This window comes from Balaenoptera borealis (genome assembly GCF_965194805.1).
Source record: "Balaenoptera borealis genome assembly, chromosome: 10".
Classification (NCBI taxonomy): Eukaryota; Metazoa; Chordata; class Mammalia; order Artiodactyla; family Balaenopteridae; genus Balaenoptera; species Balaenoptera borealis.
Genome location: NC_138874.1, coordinates 95,339,908 through 95,353,425, shown reverse-complemented (window position 1 = coordinate 95,353,425; position 13,518 = coordinate 95,339,908).

Sequence of the window (13,518 nt, the reverse complement as noted above, 5' to 3'; positions counted from 1 at the left end):
GTGCCAGTACAGACTCCATTGTTGATATTGCAGTCATGATAACATCTGATGTGTTGAAATATCACAATTATTAAGATTTGAACTTGTGGTAGATTGGGATATAATACAGATGTAAGGGCAAACATCGGTTTATGTAATAGCTCTAGCACTTGGACAGTTTGGGTGCAATAGTTATTTTAAGAACAGTGGAGTTGGTTGGCTTTTGCTAACTGCTTTTGGCACCTTAAAGAAAGAGAATGGCAGGATTCCAGCAGACAACTATAGCCTCAGGCACGCTGTGAAAGCAAGAAGGCTTTCTGGCAACATTTACAAAGATTTCCATTTTCTGCAACTAGAGGGCAGTTTATTTTTAAAATCATGACAAGTGATAAATGTAAGCCTGGCCTAAATCCTTCCAACAGTGTCTCCAATGGGCATGTGGATTCAGGTGGACGTTTCCCTGGTTCATTATACTAGTCATCAACTTAATATGGGGTAAAAGGTGGATTTAAGTAAGGGATCCATAGACTTCACTTCCCAACGGAGTCAGGGACCTGAAAATATGCAACTCTAGGGAAGAGGCATATAGATAGGTCCAAAGATGTAGCACAAAGTAGGCAGATTTTTGTGTCTTATTTTAATGGCCAACAGAGAACTTCAACTGTGAATGAGGCACTAAAGAATCTGGTAGATAGAATGGCTCATCCAGTGGACGTCAGCCTGTTTCTGTCCTCAGCCATTCCAAGGCTTGTACAATGGGGCTATGAAAGGAGCAGCCATGGTGGCAGGGATGGAGGCTCTACATGGGCTGTCTCTCATCAACGCTGATGTAGCCACTGCTATTGATAAATGTCCAAGCAGTCCACATCAGTGACAAAAACTGAATGCTCAGGATGGAAATATCCCTCAATAAGACCAGACAGCAAGTAAGTAGGAAATTAAAACCAACATGGTCTGACAAGTGAAGGAAAATCAAAGGATTATCCCTTGGGATGAAGGATCGGATCACCACAACGAGTAAACAACCTAGGAGCTAAATTTCTCTTTGAAGGTGAGGAAAATCTTAGGATGGGTGGTGAGGGAGGTATAGAATGAATATCAATTTCACTCTCAGAACCAATTGCAGGAGGAAAGTTTGTAGTACATTTCATTAAATTCCTTGCATTCCTTTTTTTGGTACTACTCTCAGAGGTCCTTGCCAAGTTCAGCTCTTATAGCCAACTGCAACAACTCAATAGTGTACCTTCATAACATGCCTTTACTGAATTTTCTACCTTCCCTGTCTCACTCCTCTCACTCTCACTGCTGCTTCTTGGAATGATTTCCCAAAGACACCACCCCAAATCAAGTCTTTATCTCAAGCTCTGCTCTTGGCAGAATCCAGACCAAGACAAACATCTTTACATTTGATAAACACATACATTGTGAAATACAATACACATTATAGGATTTCAAAATAAAACTGTATTTCTGGACAATATATTGTGTGATGGCAGGTTGCTTCTGACAAGTCAGCCTCAACATTTCCCTCAGCTTGACCGAACTTTAGACAGGTTTCTCCTGCCTCTAGGCCCCGGACCTCCTTTTTTTTTAGAGCACTTACTTTAGAAAACTTGTATCTACAAATTCTTGATCTGCTCCTCTGAGATGTAAATCTTCTTCCAGTCTCTTGCCAGTTTTATAACCCAGGAATGTCTTTCTCAAGGACCTGGGAGCTTTCTATCTGAAATATAATCATCAAGGAAAATAGCATCCCTATCTCCAAATAGCATCCCCTAGGGTAGGGGTCTAACTGCTAGGGGTTTTGTTGTAAAACTACCTGCTGTCATGAAGATAGGAGAAAGTTTACTTTTCCTTTGGGCAAGGCCAATTAGCAAACACAGATGGCCTTAAAGTTTCCCCACTCCAGCTCTTAAAAACTCTCCAGCCTCTTGTTTCAGCAACATTGAGTTCAGACTGCAGGCTGGTCTCTCTCTATACTATAGTGTTTAAAAATTTTCCATGCCAGTTTAACTTTGTCCAGTATGATTTTTGCTTTGAGCTCCAAGAAAATCCTAGGACATAAATGTCCTCCCTTCTGTCATTAAGCTGTTTGGGGAAACTATAACACTCAAAGTAGCAAACAGATTTCCCTTGTGGGCAGGTACTGTCACATATTTATTTCTCCTATAAGATCCAGGATAAAATTAGTGGCACAGTATGTATTCACAATGTATTTACTAAATAGCAGTACATTAGGTCTGGCTACCACCATCTCTCCTGGATACCTGCCTGGACATCTCAGCTCTTCTAAGCCTCAGCTTTACCAGAACTAGTCACACACCTGGTACAATAGTTTGATGCTACCCTACCCCTTGCTCTTAAGGTAAAGCTCAAATTTAACATGATTTGCATGATTTTGCATGGTCTGCCCCCATCTCGCCTGCCTAGCTTCTTCAGTAATCATTTTCTTCTAAAATATATGCTTCACTCAAGAAGAGAGTTGCACAAATGCACTGTCTTAGCACAGATTGCTCTTCCCAAGTTGAATATATTTCCTTTCCAATCTTCATTAGTTCTTATCTTTCAGGTCTCAATAAAGACATTACTTCCTTTGAGCAGTTTTTGAACCCCAAGTCTGAGTTAATTGCCTGCTATGTATCATTGTACTTCCCTGCTTACCTCTTTGTCTTCCCATCACCTTCACCCTTTCCTTCAGACTGTGAGGATCACAGAGCCCAGCCTACAGTAGGCACAAAATAAATATGTGCCAAATGAATGATTAAAACCTTTGTCTTTTTATCATGGTCATATGTTACCTTGAGCTGATTAATATTTTATCCAAAGGACAAGGCTTCAAAAATAATAGAGGGGAGAAAAAGAAGCTTTACTTTAGAAAATACAGCTCCATTCTGAAAGAAACTTAATGAGAATTTAAGGATGTTTTCTTTTTATTTTATTGCTATGCCTTTCTAAAACTTACCACAACTATAGGCATCTACTTTCTAGTCTCTGATGTATGTTCTTTCTCCTAATATAGGAACAGATGTTTCCCAAAGGATGAAGGTGAGGACCAGGGCTCTCCTGTCCAACCTATTATATCCTTGGAAGCTATTAGTCCCACCTGCAAATAAAAATATCAAATGCCTTTGGTACAGGGAAAAATCTTCAGAGCACAGAAACTGAGCCTATCAGAGAATTGGCTCTCACAGAATGACAGCCAAGGCTCTGAAAATCATAGCACAAATCAGTTATGGTCAAGACTCATAAAAATGATGGCACATTTATAACCCTAATATCTTCATGGTTCAACAACACCATGGGGTTTGCATTATCATTCTCATTATACAGATGAGTAAACAAGGCTCAGAAAAGCAGTGAGACATGACTCTAGGTCAACTAGTTGCTCTGGTAATGATCCCACATCTCTGTGGCCTTTGCCTACTGGTACCTTATCCTGAAATCTAGAGTTACAACTCACCTTGGCCCTCTTCCTCCATTTATAATCTACATGCCATGATCAGTTCACAAGCAAGCTACCAGTCCCAGACCTTAAGTTACCTGTGATCAGCATTTAATTTATACCCCCTAATGGCCCAGTTTGAGAGGTAAAATTCTCCTAACAGGTAGAGAGTTTTTACCATCTGCCACAAGAAGCAAACACAAGGCCCCTCTGAAAAGCTGAAAGCAGCCACAAATAGTGTCCTTCTACTTGGTGTCAGATCAAATATCCATACATAATTGCCATGAGTGTTGAGATCTTTCAAATGGCTAGAACCAAACTGCTGTCCATGAACTTGTTACTCACAACATCAATGGGTACTAAATAGAGAGAAAAGAAAAACCAGATGTGTGAGAGTTAAGCTACTCCACAGATACGAGGCTCATTTTCTGATGTCATTATTTTGCACTTTATTTGATGACAAATGCTCATCTTGCTGTGAGGTGGAGGTTGAGGAACTGTTGTATGACTGTGAGTTACAAAGGCATTGTTTTTCCACAAATAAGTATATATACATACACACATATATAGTCCCACAAATACCTGTTATACACAAATTCCCTCACATATTAATATTATTATTATTTATCACTTACTGGGTTTCCATTGTGTGTTGGGTACGCAGATAAATATTTTATGTGTTATCCAATCAAAGCCCTTACAACCCTAGTAGGTGTTAGCAAACCCCTCACTTTATAGAAGAGGAAACTGAGGCTCAAGATGTTTAGAAGTCTAGACCACATCAACATAACTAGTAAATACTAGAGAAGGGTTTAGAAATTGGACTCTCCTCAACACTCATGCTATGATATTACCCAGGATCTGCTATAAAATAGAAGAAACAAATCCCGGCTATGATATTAGTGATTACAAATGAATGTGTTTTTCAACCAAATATGATTCCATTTTATAGGTCATAATGATTTTCCCTCCAATAAATAAATTTATTTTGGTGAAAATTTAGGGACTGTAGTTTTAGAGGCAGGGACCCTGTCTAAATCCTTTTAGTAGAACGCTAGGAATATTGATGCCTCATATTGATGGTGGAGGTCTAAAGCTCAAGTTGTGATGACTGGAAGCATCAATCACTAGAGCTGGATCTGCAGTTGGAACTGTTTTCTAGATCTCAGTTCAGTGCTGATATGCGCAACAACAAAACTGCATCTTTCTGTCAGAGAAATTTTCTTCAAACCTCAGCTGAATGTGTGAAGTACTGGGTTAGGGGCTTTGGAGAATATACATAAGATTCAAATAAAGACCTTTTGGGAGCTCAGTGAAAAATGAAATGTCTACCTACATAACTGTTGCACAATATTGAAAGTAAAAATGCTAAAAAAATAGAAGTTTAGATAAAAAGTAGTGAACAGTTAGAGGAAAGTAGTGTTACCTTTGAAGTCATGTTTGTAGTGGATGAAGCACTGGTTTTAGATCCACACAGATCTAGGAAGCCAACCCAGATCCTCAATCTAAATTTTATACAAAGTGAAATAAATTACTTAATTTCATTGTGCTACATTTCCTTACCTATAAATTGGAAATATCTATTAAAATCACATATATATATACATATATATTCATATAGTATATAAGAATACTATACAATATCTATATTATATAGTATATATATTTAAAACTAGCATAGTGCATGGCATACTGTAAGAACTCTGTAAACAATGCTTTCTTTCTAATAACTGAATAAGGGGAGATAGCAGGTTAAGGATTCTGGAAAGATCAGGAGAATCTGTCAAAGCTGATATGTTTGTTCCATGGGAAGAGAGAGGGGCCATGGATCTAGGCAGAGTGAGAATCACAAGCAATACTAAAAGGTAAGAAAATGTGAGTTACATGGGTGGGACGTGTCTCTGTTACATTTGATTGGCACAAAGGGAAATCAATTTGGGAAGACAGTTTAGGATCAGATAAGGGAGGACCTGATAATAGCCTAAGGGAGTTTAGAAAACACTTGTGTGCATAACCTGAGATGTAATTGATGGAGGGGTCATGTCATGGCATCATGTTCACGTATTTTCTTTAGGAAAACAAGTAGGAAAGCAATGTCGAGGGCTAATTAGAAGTCCTCAAAGAAGAGAAATAAATTGTAGGCCAGGAGATCAAAAAATCAGCCAGAGCAATATTCCAGGCAAACTACTGAATGACTACATTTGGGCAATGACTGTGTAGATGAAGTAATTAGGGCAGTATGAGATAGTGGTTGAGATCATTACAGAGGTAGGATCAAAGATTATACTAGCATTTCAACACTAAAATATTAGGAACATAGTGGTATTAATATAAATAATTGTGTTGGAATATACTGTACGGCTGAGAGAAATGATCAGTTTCTGAGTTTGAACTTTCAAGTTCCAGAGAAATTTATAAACATAAATAAAAGGAAGGCAGGAAGAAGTACAATTCTTGGCCTGGAAGAGAGGCTGAAGTTCTATAAACATTTGATTCCTATTTACAGAGAGGTCATAATGGAAGTTGTGGGGATTAAGTGAGGAGATAATAGAAATAGATGTGTTTAAGGTCAGGTTTATAGAGCTTTACATATAAAGTACAGAAGAAGAGATTTGAAAATGAGAGTAATTTTAGAAGTAGGATGAAAAACAGAAGACAGAATATCATGGAAGCCAATGTAAGGTAGTTTCAAGAGAGATTTTCAAAATTGGATAGGAAACAAAAATGATGAAGATAAGCCAAACAGTCATTGCATTTGCTTGGAGGCAACTTCACAGAAAGAGAATTTTATTAACTAATGATATGGAAACCAAATTATAGAATTTAAGAATAAGTGGGTAGAGGTAATAAAAGTAATTAGAATGGAACAGTAGTTTCCAACAAGAGGCATTTTTGCTCCCAGGGGACATTTGGCAATATCTGGTGGCATATTTGGTTGTCACAATGGGGCGTGGCCAAGGATGCTGCCAGTCATCTTACAGAGCATAGGAGAACCCTACACAACAAAGAATTATGTGGCCCACATGTCCATGGTGCTGAGTGTAAGAACCCTTGGTATAGAATGAAAGGAGAGACTTGTTGGGGGTTTGAGAAAACAACAAGATCAAAGGTTGGGGACTGTCTGCATTTTCTTCTATTGAATTTAATGACATCACACTAGTCTCTTCCCTCAGGCCATTCCAACTCTGTCTTTTGGGCTGGGTCATCCTCCTCTGTTCAATCTCTAAATATGTTTGTCCTATATCACATCTTTGTCAATACACTCCCTGTTCCTCTTTGGCTGATCTCATTCAGCCAAGTACCATTTGTATAACAATGAAGCTCAAATTTATCATTTCTATTTCTGACCCCTTCACTGAGCTCCAAACACCAACTTACTGATTATTTGACACCTCCTGTTAGATATTTAGTAAGCATCTCAGAATTATAGCCTACATAGCAAAACATATATTTCATTACTCTCAAATGTGTTTGTCCTTCAGTCTTTCACATCTCAGTAAAATACATCAATATAGAGGGATACAAGCTAAAATCCTGAGAACTATTCTTTCCTTCTATCTTTCGTTTCCCCCATAGAATGCATTAGCAATTCTCATCAGTCCTACACCCAGCACACATCTTGAACCTCTCTACCTTTATTTCTAATATACCAGATCATACCACAATTATTTGTTTCATAGACTATTTCCATGATCTCATGGAAATTGGTTCTCTTTCCCCATTTTGCCTGATAACAACCCATTCATCTTCATAAATTAAGAATAATATCTGAGCAAGTTGCAGATGGATAGCATACAGTTGATATCATTTCTATAGAGATTTTAAACAGCAAAACTATAGTACATATTGTTAATGGATGCATATAAATGTGGTAAAAACATTTCTTGGGAAAAATAAATACAAAACTGAAGACAGTGTTGGCTTCTATGAGGAGCAAAGGAGGGAAATGGCATTGGGAGAGATACACAGGAGGCTTCAACTATATCTGAAATACTTTTTTTTCCTTAACGTTTTGCCATATTTTATTAAATCTTTGAAAAAAAATTCTAGGGGGCTTCCCTGGTGGCGCAGTGGTTGAGAATCTGCCTGCCAATGCAGGGGACACGGGTTCGAGCCCTGGTCTGGGAGGATCCCACGTGCTGCGGAGCAACTGGGCCCGTGAGCCACAATTACTGAGCCTGCGCGTCTGGAGCCTGTGCTCCGCAACGTGAGAGGCCACGATAGTGAGAGGCCCGCGCACCGCGATGAAGAGTGGCCCCGGCTTGCCGCAACTAGAGAAAGCCCTCGCACAGAAACGAAGACCGAACACAGCCAAAAATAAAAAAAATAAAAAAATTTAAAAAGTTCTGAAGCAATCTGTATGGTGGAAACATAGGTGTAATGTTATTCTCTGTACTTCCCTATAGTTTGAAGTATTTCATAATAATAAAAGAGAAAGAAATATCTCCAGTGGAAAAAAAAGAATATTTGAAATTAAAATTCAATAATTGTGTTATCTTGACAAAACCCTCCATTGCCTTCTCATGGCTTTGCAATCAAATCCAAATTCCTTACTACAGACTTCCAAGGTCTCCAGACCCTTTCCCTCCTTTTCCGTCCCTTTTCCTCTCCCATCTCTTTTCCTACCTCATTCTTATGCCTTGACTCATGCTTAGGACTTTAATTTTGTTCACCAGAACATGCTAAGCTTAAGACCTTTGCACTCACTGATTTAACTCTCTACTCAGTTCCAGGATGGTTGGATGGCTGGGTCTTTAACGTCTTAGCTCAAGTGTCAACTCTTCAGATAGTGTTTTTCCTGACAACCATATATGAAGGAACACTATACACACACACACACACACACACACTCTCTCTCTCTCTCTCTCACTCTCTCTCTTATGATAGAACTTATATTCTTTATAATATTATTATCTAGAATCACCTTATTCAGCTATATTTTTAAAATAAAATATATCTCTTTTCAATTGAAATTTAATCTCTAAAAAAACTGGGAGTTTGCCTCTCTTAACCCTTGTGGTATCCCAAAGACCTAGGACAGAGTCTGACACATTTGTATTGAGGACTCTGTCATGATTTGTATATGTAATTTTAAAAATTGCCCAAAAAAGGAAGATAAATTCTTTCTTTTAATTGAAGGGGAGGCTGGCAGGATATATTTTTAGCAGAAGTGAAGCAAAAATTATGCAGATTATTTGAAGTCTATCTTGGGGCTGTGTCCTATTCATCTGGGTCCCTTCTATCTACCATGATGTCTCACTTATAATGGGTACTTACTAAATATATCCTTAAGGAACTGGGAAGTCAGTGGTGAGTTCTTTTGCAGAGGTCAGTGTTGAAGCAGCAGAGCTAAGACCTCAAGTGTCGTGGATGATTTGAGAGACCTCCTGCAGTTGAGGTTGGATATCATGGATTGGCAATAAAGTCCCAGCACCAGGAGCACTTAATGTGCAAAGATCATCAGTCCAAGGAGGCTTTGCTATCTCCAAACAAAACCAGCATACTTTACATAAGGGAGTTCTTAATAAGGAGCCAGAGCTTAAGAAAATTAAAAATTAACAAATTCACTTACACCATTAGCAGTCTATTGTTCCCTGAGTGCCACTTAAAAAGCCTTCACATTAAACAGAGCCATCTTTCTCTCTGGAGTCAGTCTCAGCCTGGCAATCATTTGCTAGCTCTAGGACTGGAGGCCTCTGTGAGGTGTCTATTTGGATCAGCATCAAGCATGGCTCTCACATACGTCCACCCAAAAGTTGTCAGTAATTGGCAAGTGAGGAGGAAGCACTGGCCCTAAAGAGTGAGTAACCCACTTGTCAAAGGCGTACCTGCCAGAAAAAATTGAGACCTGGCTGCAAAAACTGGAAAGAAGAAAGCATCTTTTGCCCCTTTCAGCATTTTCAGAAAGAGGAGAATTATTATCAGTTGACAAAGTTACCCCAGTATTATCAATTCTTTGGAAATCAAAGAACATTCAACTGAGCAGGCTCTTGAAACTTTATCTTTGTTATCTTTCTGCATTCCCTACCCAGGGACTTTAACACACACACTTGTATACATACACACAGAAGCTGAGTGACCTCTATGTGTCTGACTTTGTCCTCCATGATTTGGGTAATACAGAGGAAATAAAAGATACTTTCTGCTCTCTATTTTCTAGTTATGATCCCACTCTCCCTCTCTCTCTCTCTCTCTCTCTCTCTCTCTCTCTCTCTCTCTCTCTATATATATATATATATATATATATATATATATATATCTCAAGGAAAGTGTTGGAAATCAATATAGCAAGGCACAGCACTCTGGAAATCCAGGGTGGGGAATTTGTAAGAAAGTTAGCTATAATGTGGGGCAAAATGGTGCAGAACTGACAGCCTTTGGGACTGATCCATAACTAGAGGTTAAAGCCACATAGTGATGTGCAAATCCAGCGTAGTCCTCAGACAGGTATCCAGGCCCAGAGAAGTGTGATGCAGAGAATGTGGTGGAGTGAGAAGGTATATGATGAAGATTATAGAAGTATCAGACACAGGTTACTCCTGACTCTGTCAGAAGGCACCCTAAGGAAGAATACAGCAGGGCCCAGAACTGGACATTAGAGCCTGTAGGGAAAAGGCAGGCCAAACATGGTAGAGTCAGCCCATACCACCTCTCCACATGTCTTCTCCTTCATGGAAAATATGTCTGGGATGAAGAAAGGAAAAGTAAAGGAAGAGCTCTGCCATAATGGGAACAGGATACTATCCACAGAGCCATGACAAGATGGCATCCTAGATGGACCTGACTAGTCCACACCCTGTTCTGTAGGAAAGTGGACACTCCTAGAATGGTGGGATATTATGTTACTAGCTGTGAGAGACACAGGCGAAGAAATTAATTTAGACAACAAGTAAGAGAACGAAGACCCCTATGTCAGTCCTGAGCACTGAGACTGTCTTCTAATCAGTGCTTTGCTGGCTATTAGAAAGAGCTGCCCCCACTTTTCTGGAAGAATTATTCTTGATTATATCCCTTAACAAATGTTCCTAACCTAGGATAAATAACACTTCCAAAACAGTAGCTGATGTAGAGTCATTTATTCAATAGATTTGTATTTAACATGCACATTGTGCCATGAGTTGGAGATGCAGCAGGGAACTGAAGGATAATGAGCTTCCCACATGGGATTTTAGTGAGAAAGTATAGCAAGTGAACTGGTAGTTACAATGTGAAATGATATTCAGGTGTAGATAGAAAGGATCTCACACCCAGACACCAGGGGAGGCTTTCTAGAGAAAGTGTTGTCTGTACTGATTTCTGAAAGTTGAATTGGAGTTAGCTGGATGTAGAGAAAATGGGAGAAACAGTGTTCTGTGCAGAAGAAAGAGAATGTACAAAGCCTTAGAGACAAAATAGAGGCATGGATTACTTGAGAGATGAAAAGAAGTTTAGTATGACTGGGTTATAGCATGCAAGGAGGTTATAGGAGAGGAGAACGGAGAGCGATGAGACGGGAGAGGTAAGAGGATATAGATCATGCAGAGCCCTGGAAGCCTCTTCAAGGAGCTTGATCACAAGTTCCTTTTCCTCCTCAGAGTTCCTTCAATATTTGCTAACGGTGTCAAGGTACTGTCACTTGATTCACTCGCCAATATTGTTATCTTTATGTGTGTGTGTGTATGCGTGTGTGTTACAGGTCCCCAGCTAGTATGTAAATACCTAGAGGGAAACAATCAGTATTTATACTTCTTTGGATGCGCTCAAGAGTACATAGCCCAAGTAGGACTTTTATCAATATTTCTAATTGATTGGTTAACCCAATGAATGTTTCATGACATTGAACTCATGACTATGAGCCAGATGGAGCAAGTCTCCAAGCAGATTAGACCAGCAAAGCTTGCAGGGGTGGGGGGGCAGGGAGTGTTCACAAGAAAAGACAAAATGATAAACAAGAGCAACCTAAGTGTCCATCATCAGATGAATGGATAAAGAAGATGTGGCACATATATAAAATGGAATATTACCCAGCCATAAAAAGAAATGAAATGGAGGTATTTGTAGTGAAGTGGATGGAGTTAGAGTCTGTCATACAGAGTGAAGTAAGTCAGAAAGAGAAAAACAAATACAGTATGCTAACACATATATATGGAATCTAAGGAAACAAAAAAAAGGTCATGAAGAACCTAGTGGCAAGACGGGAATAAAGACACAGCCCTACTAGAGAATGGACTTGAGGATATGGGGAGGGGGAGGGGTGAGATGTGACAGGGTAAGAGAGTGGCATGGACATATATACACTACCAAATGTAAAATAGATAGCTAGTGGGAAGCAGCCGCATAGCACAGGGAGATCAGCTTGGTGCTTTGTGACCACCTAGAGGGGTGGGATAGGGAGGGTGGGAGGGAGGGAGATGCAAGAGGGAAGAGATATGGGAACATATGTATATGTATAACTGATTCACTTTGTTATAAAGCAGAAACTAATACACTATTGTAAAGCAATTATACTCCAATAAAGATGTTTAAAAAAATTAAAAAATTTTTAAAAAAAGAGCAGTTAAGGTTTAAGGTGGCCAGAGAATATGACAGCGTGTATAATTAAATGTGAACAAACATAGTCACTAATATTTTTAGCCCTTACTATATGGTACTAAGCAGTCTAAGTTCTTTACATGTATTAATTTACTTCTCAAAATAACTCAGTGGTTTTTAGCTCCCATTTTCCAGATAAGGAAACCGAGGCAGAGATGAGGTAAATAGCTCACCCACAGTTACATATAATAAGTGCCAAAGCTGGGACCCAAAAGCAGGCATTCTTGCTCTTCCGCCCATACTTCATCTCTGGGTAACACTAGATCCCAGTACATACACACACACACACCCCACAACAGTTGTGCATAAAAACATTAATCGTGTCTATCTCTTGGAAATAAAATTTTACAAGTTATTTTTTCTGTTTAGTTATCTGTATCTGCTACTTTTTAAAAAATTGTCTGCACATCACAGATAGAGTAGTGAACAATATGAAAGCTATAGCGCTCCAGAACATTGAATCAAAAAGGCACCTTAGAAATCTTAAAATCTAAGACTAAAGATGAAACAACTAAGACCAAATGAGGTGAGATAACCCAGTTAATTTATCCATCCAGTGCCTTCTCTCTGCCAGACTGTTCAGGCACTGAGGAAGTATGGTAAACACGAACAATCCAAACAACAAAAACCACATCCCTCCTCTCCTGGAGCTCTCATCCTAATGGGGGAGACTGACAGTAACAACTAAAATAAAACATAGTGGCAGGTAGAGATGAATCACTGAAAGTAGAGCATGATAGGGGATGAAGGGTGTCAAGAGGTGGCCTCTTTAGGCAGGGTGGTGAGAGAGGTCTCTCTGAGGAGGCTATCGCCCGAGACAAGCCTTCCGAGGAGCCCAGGAAAGGACAACCCAGGTGGAGTCACCAATATGGGGAGCTTCCTGGCTGAGACATGCCCATGGGTAAGCAAGGGGCCAGTGTGGCTGGAGCCCAGTGAGCAAGGGAAAGAGTGCTAGACAATGCAGTGATAGTTATCCAGGACCATGCCTTGTAGAACATGGTAAGAGCTTTGGAAAGTGTTCTAAGTGGGTTGGGAAGCCATCAGACAGTTTGAAACAGGAGAGATCTGGTTTGACTTTTATTTTAAAAAGAGTGTGTGTAAAGATGACGGTAAAATGGACATTGGTAGAATAATGGTAGAAATGGTGAGACATGGTTAGATTTGCTGAAAGAATGGACGAAAAGTATTAAAGGAAAAGAAGTAAAGAGTAACACTGAGGTTTTGAATATTTGAGACAGAATAGAAAATCTATTCTAGAGACCGCAACTCTCTGCCTAGGGCCTTTTCTATTACTCCACAACGGTAGATAGAGGCCATAAAGGGATTCTTATTATTTAATCTAAGAGGAAAAGAGCGAAGTGAAATTTTATGGTTAATAATTACTCTTTTGTTTTAAATTAAAAAGTAAGAAAAAAAGCATTAGAGGGACTTCCGATTTTCCTTCTTTTTCTCCTCTCTTAAAATTCAGGGTAAAGGTAATTATAACCAAAAAGCTTTAGAGAGGCAATAACAATTTCATATATAAA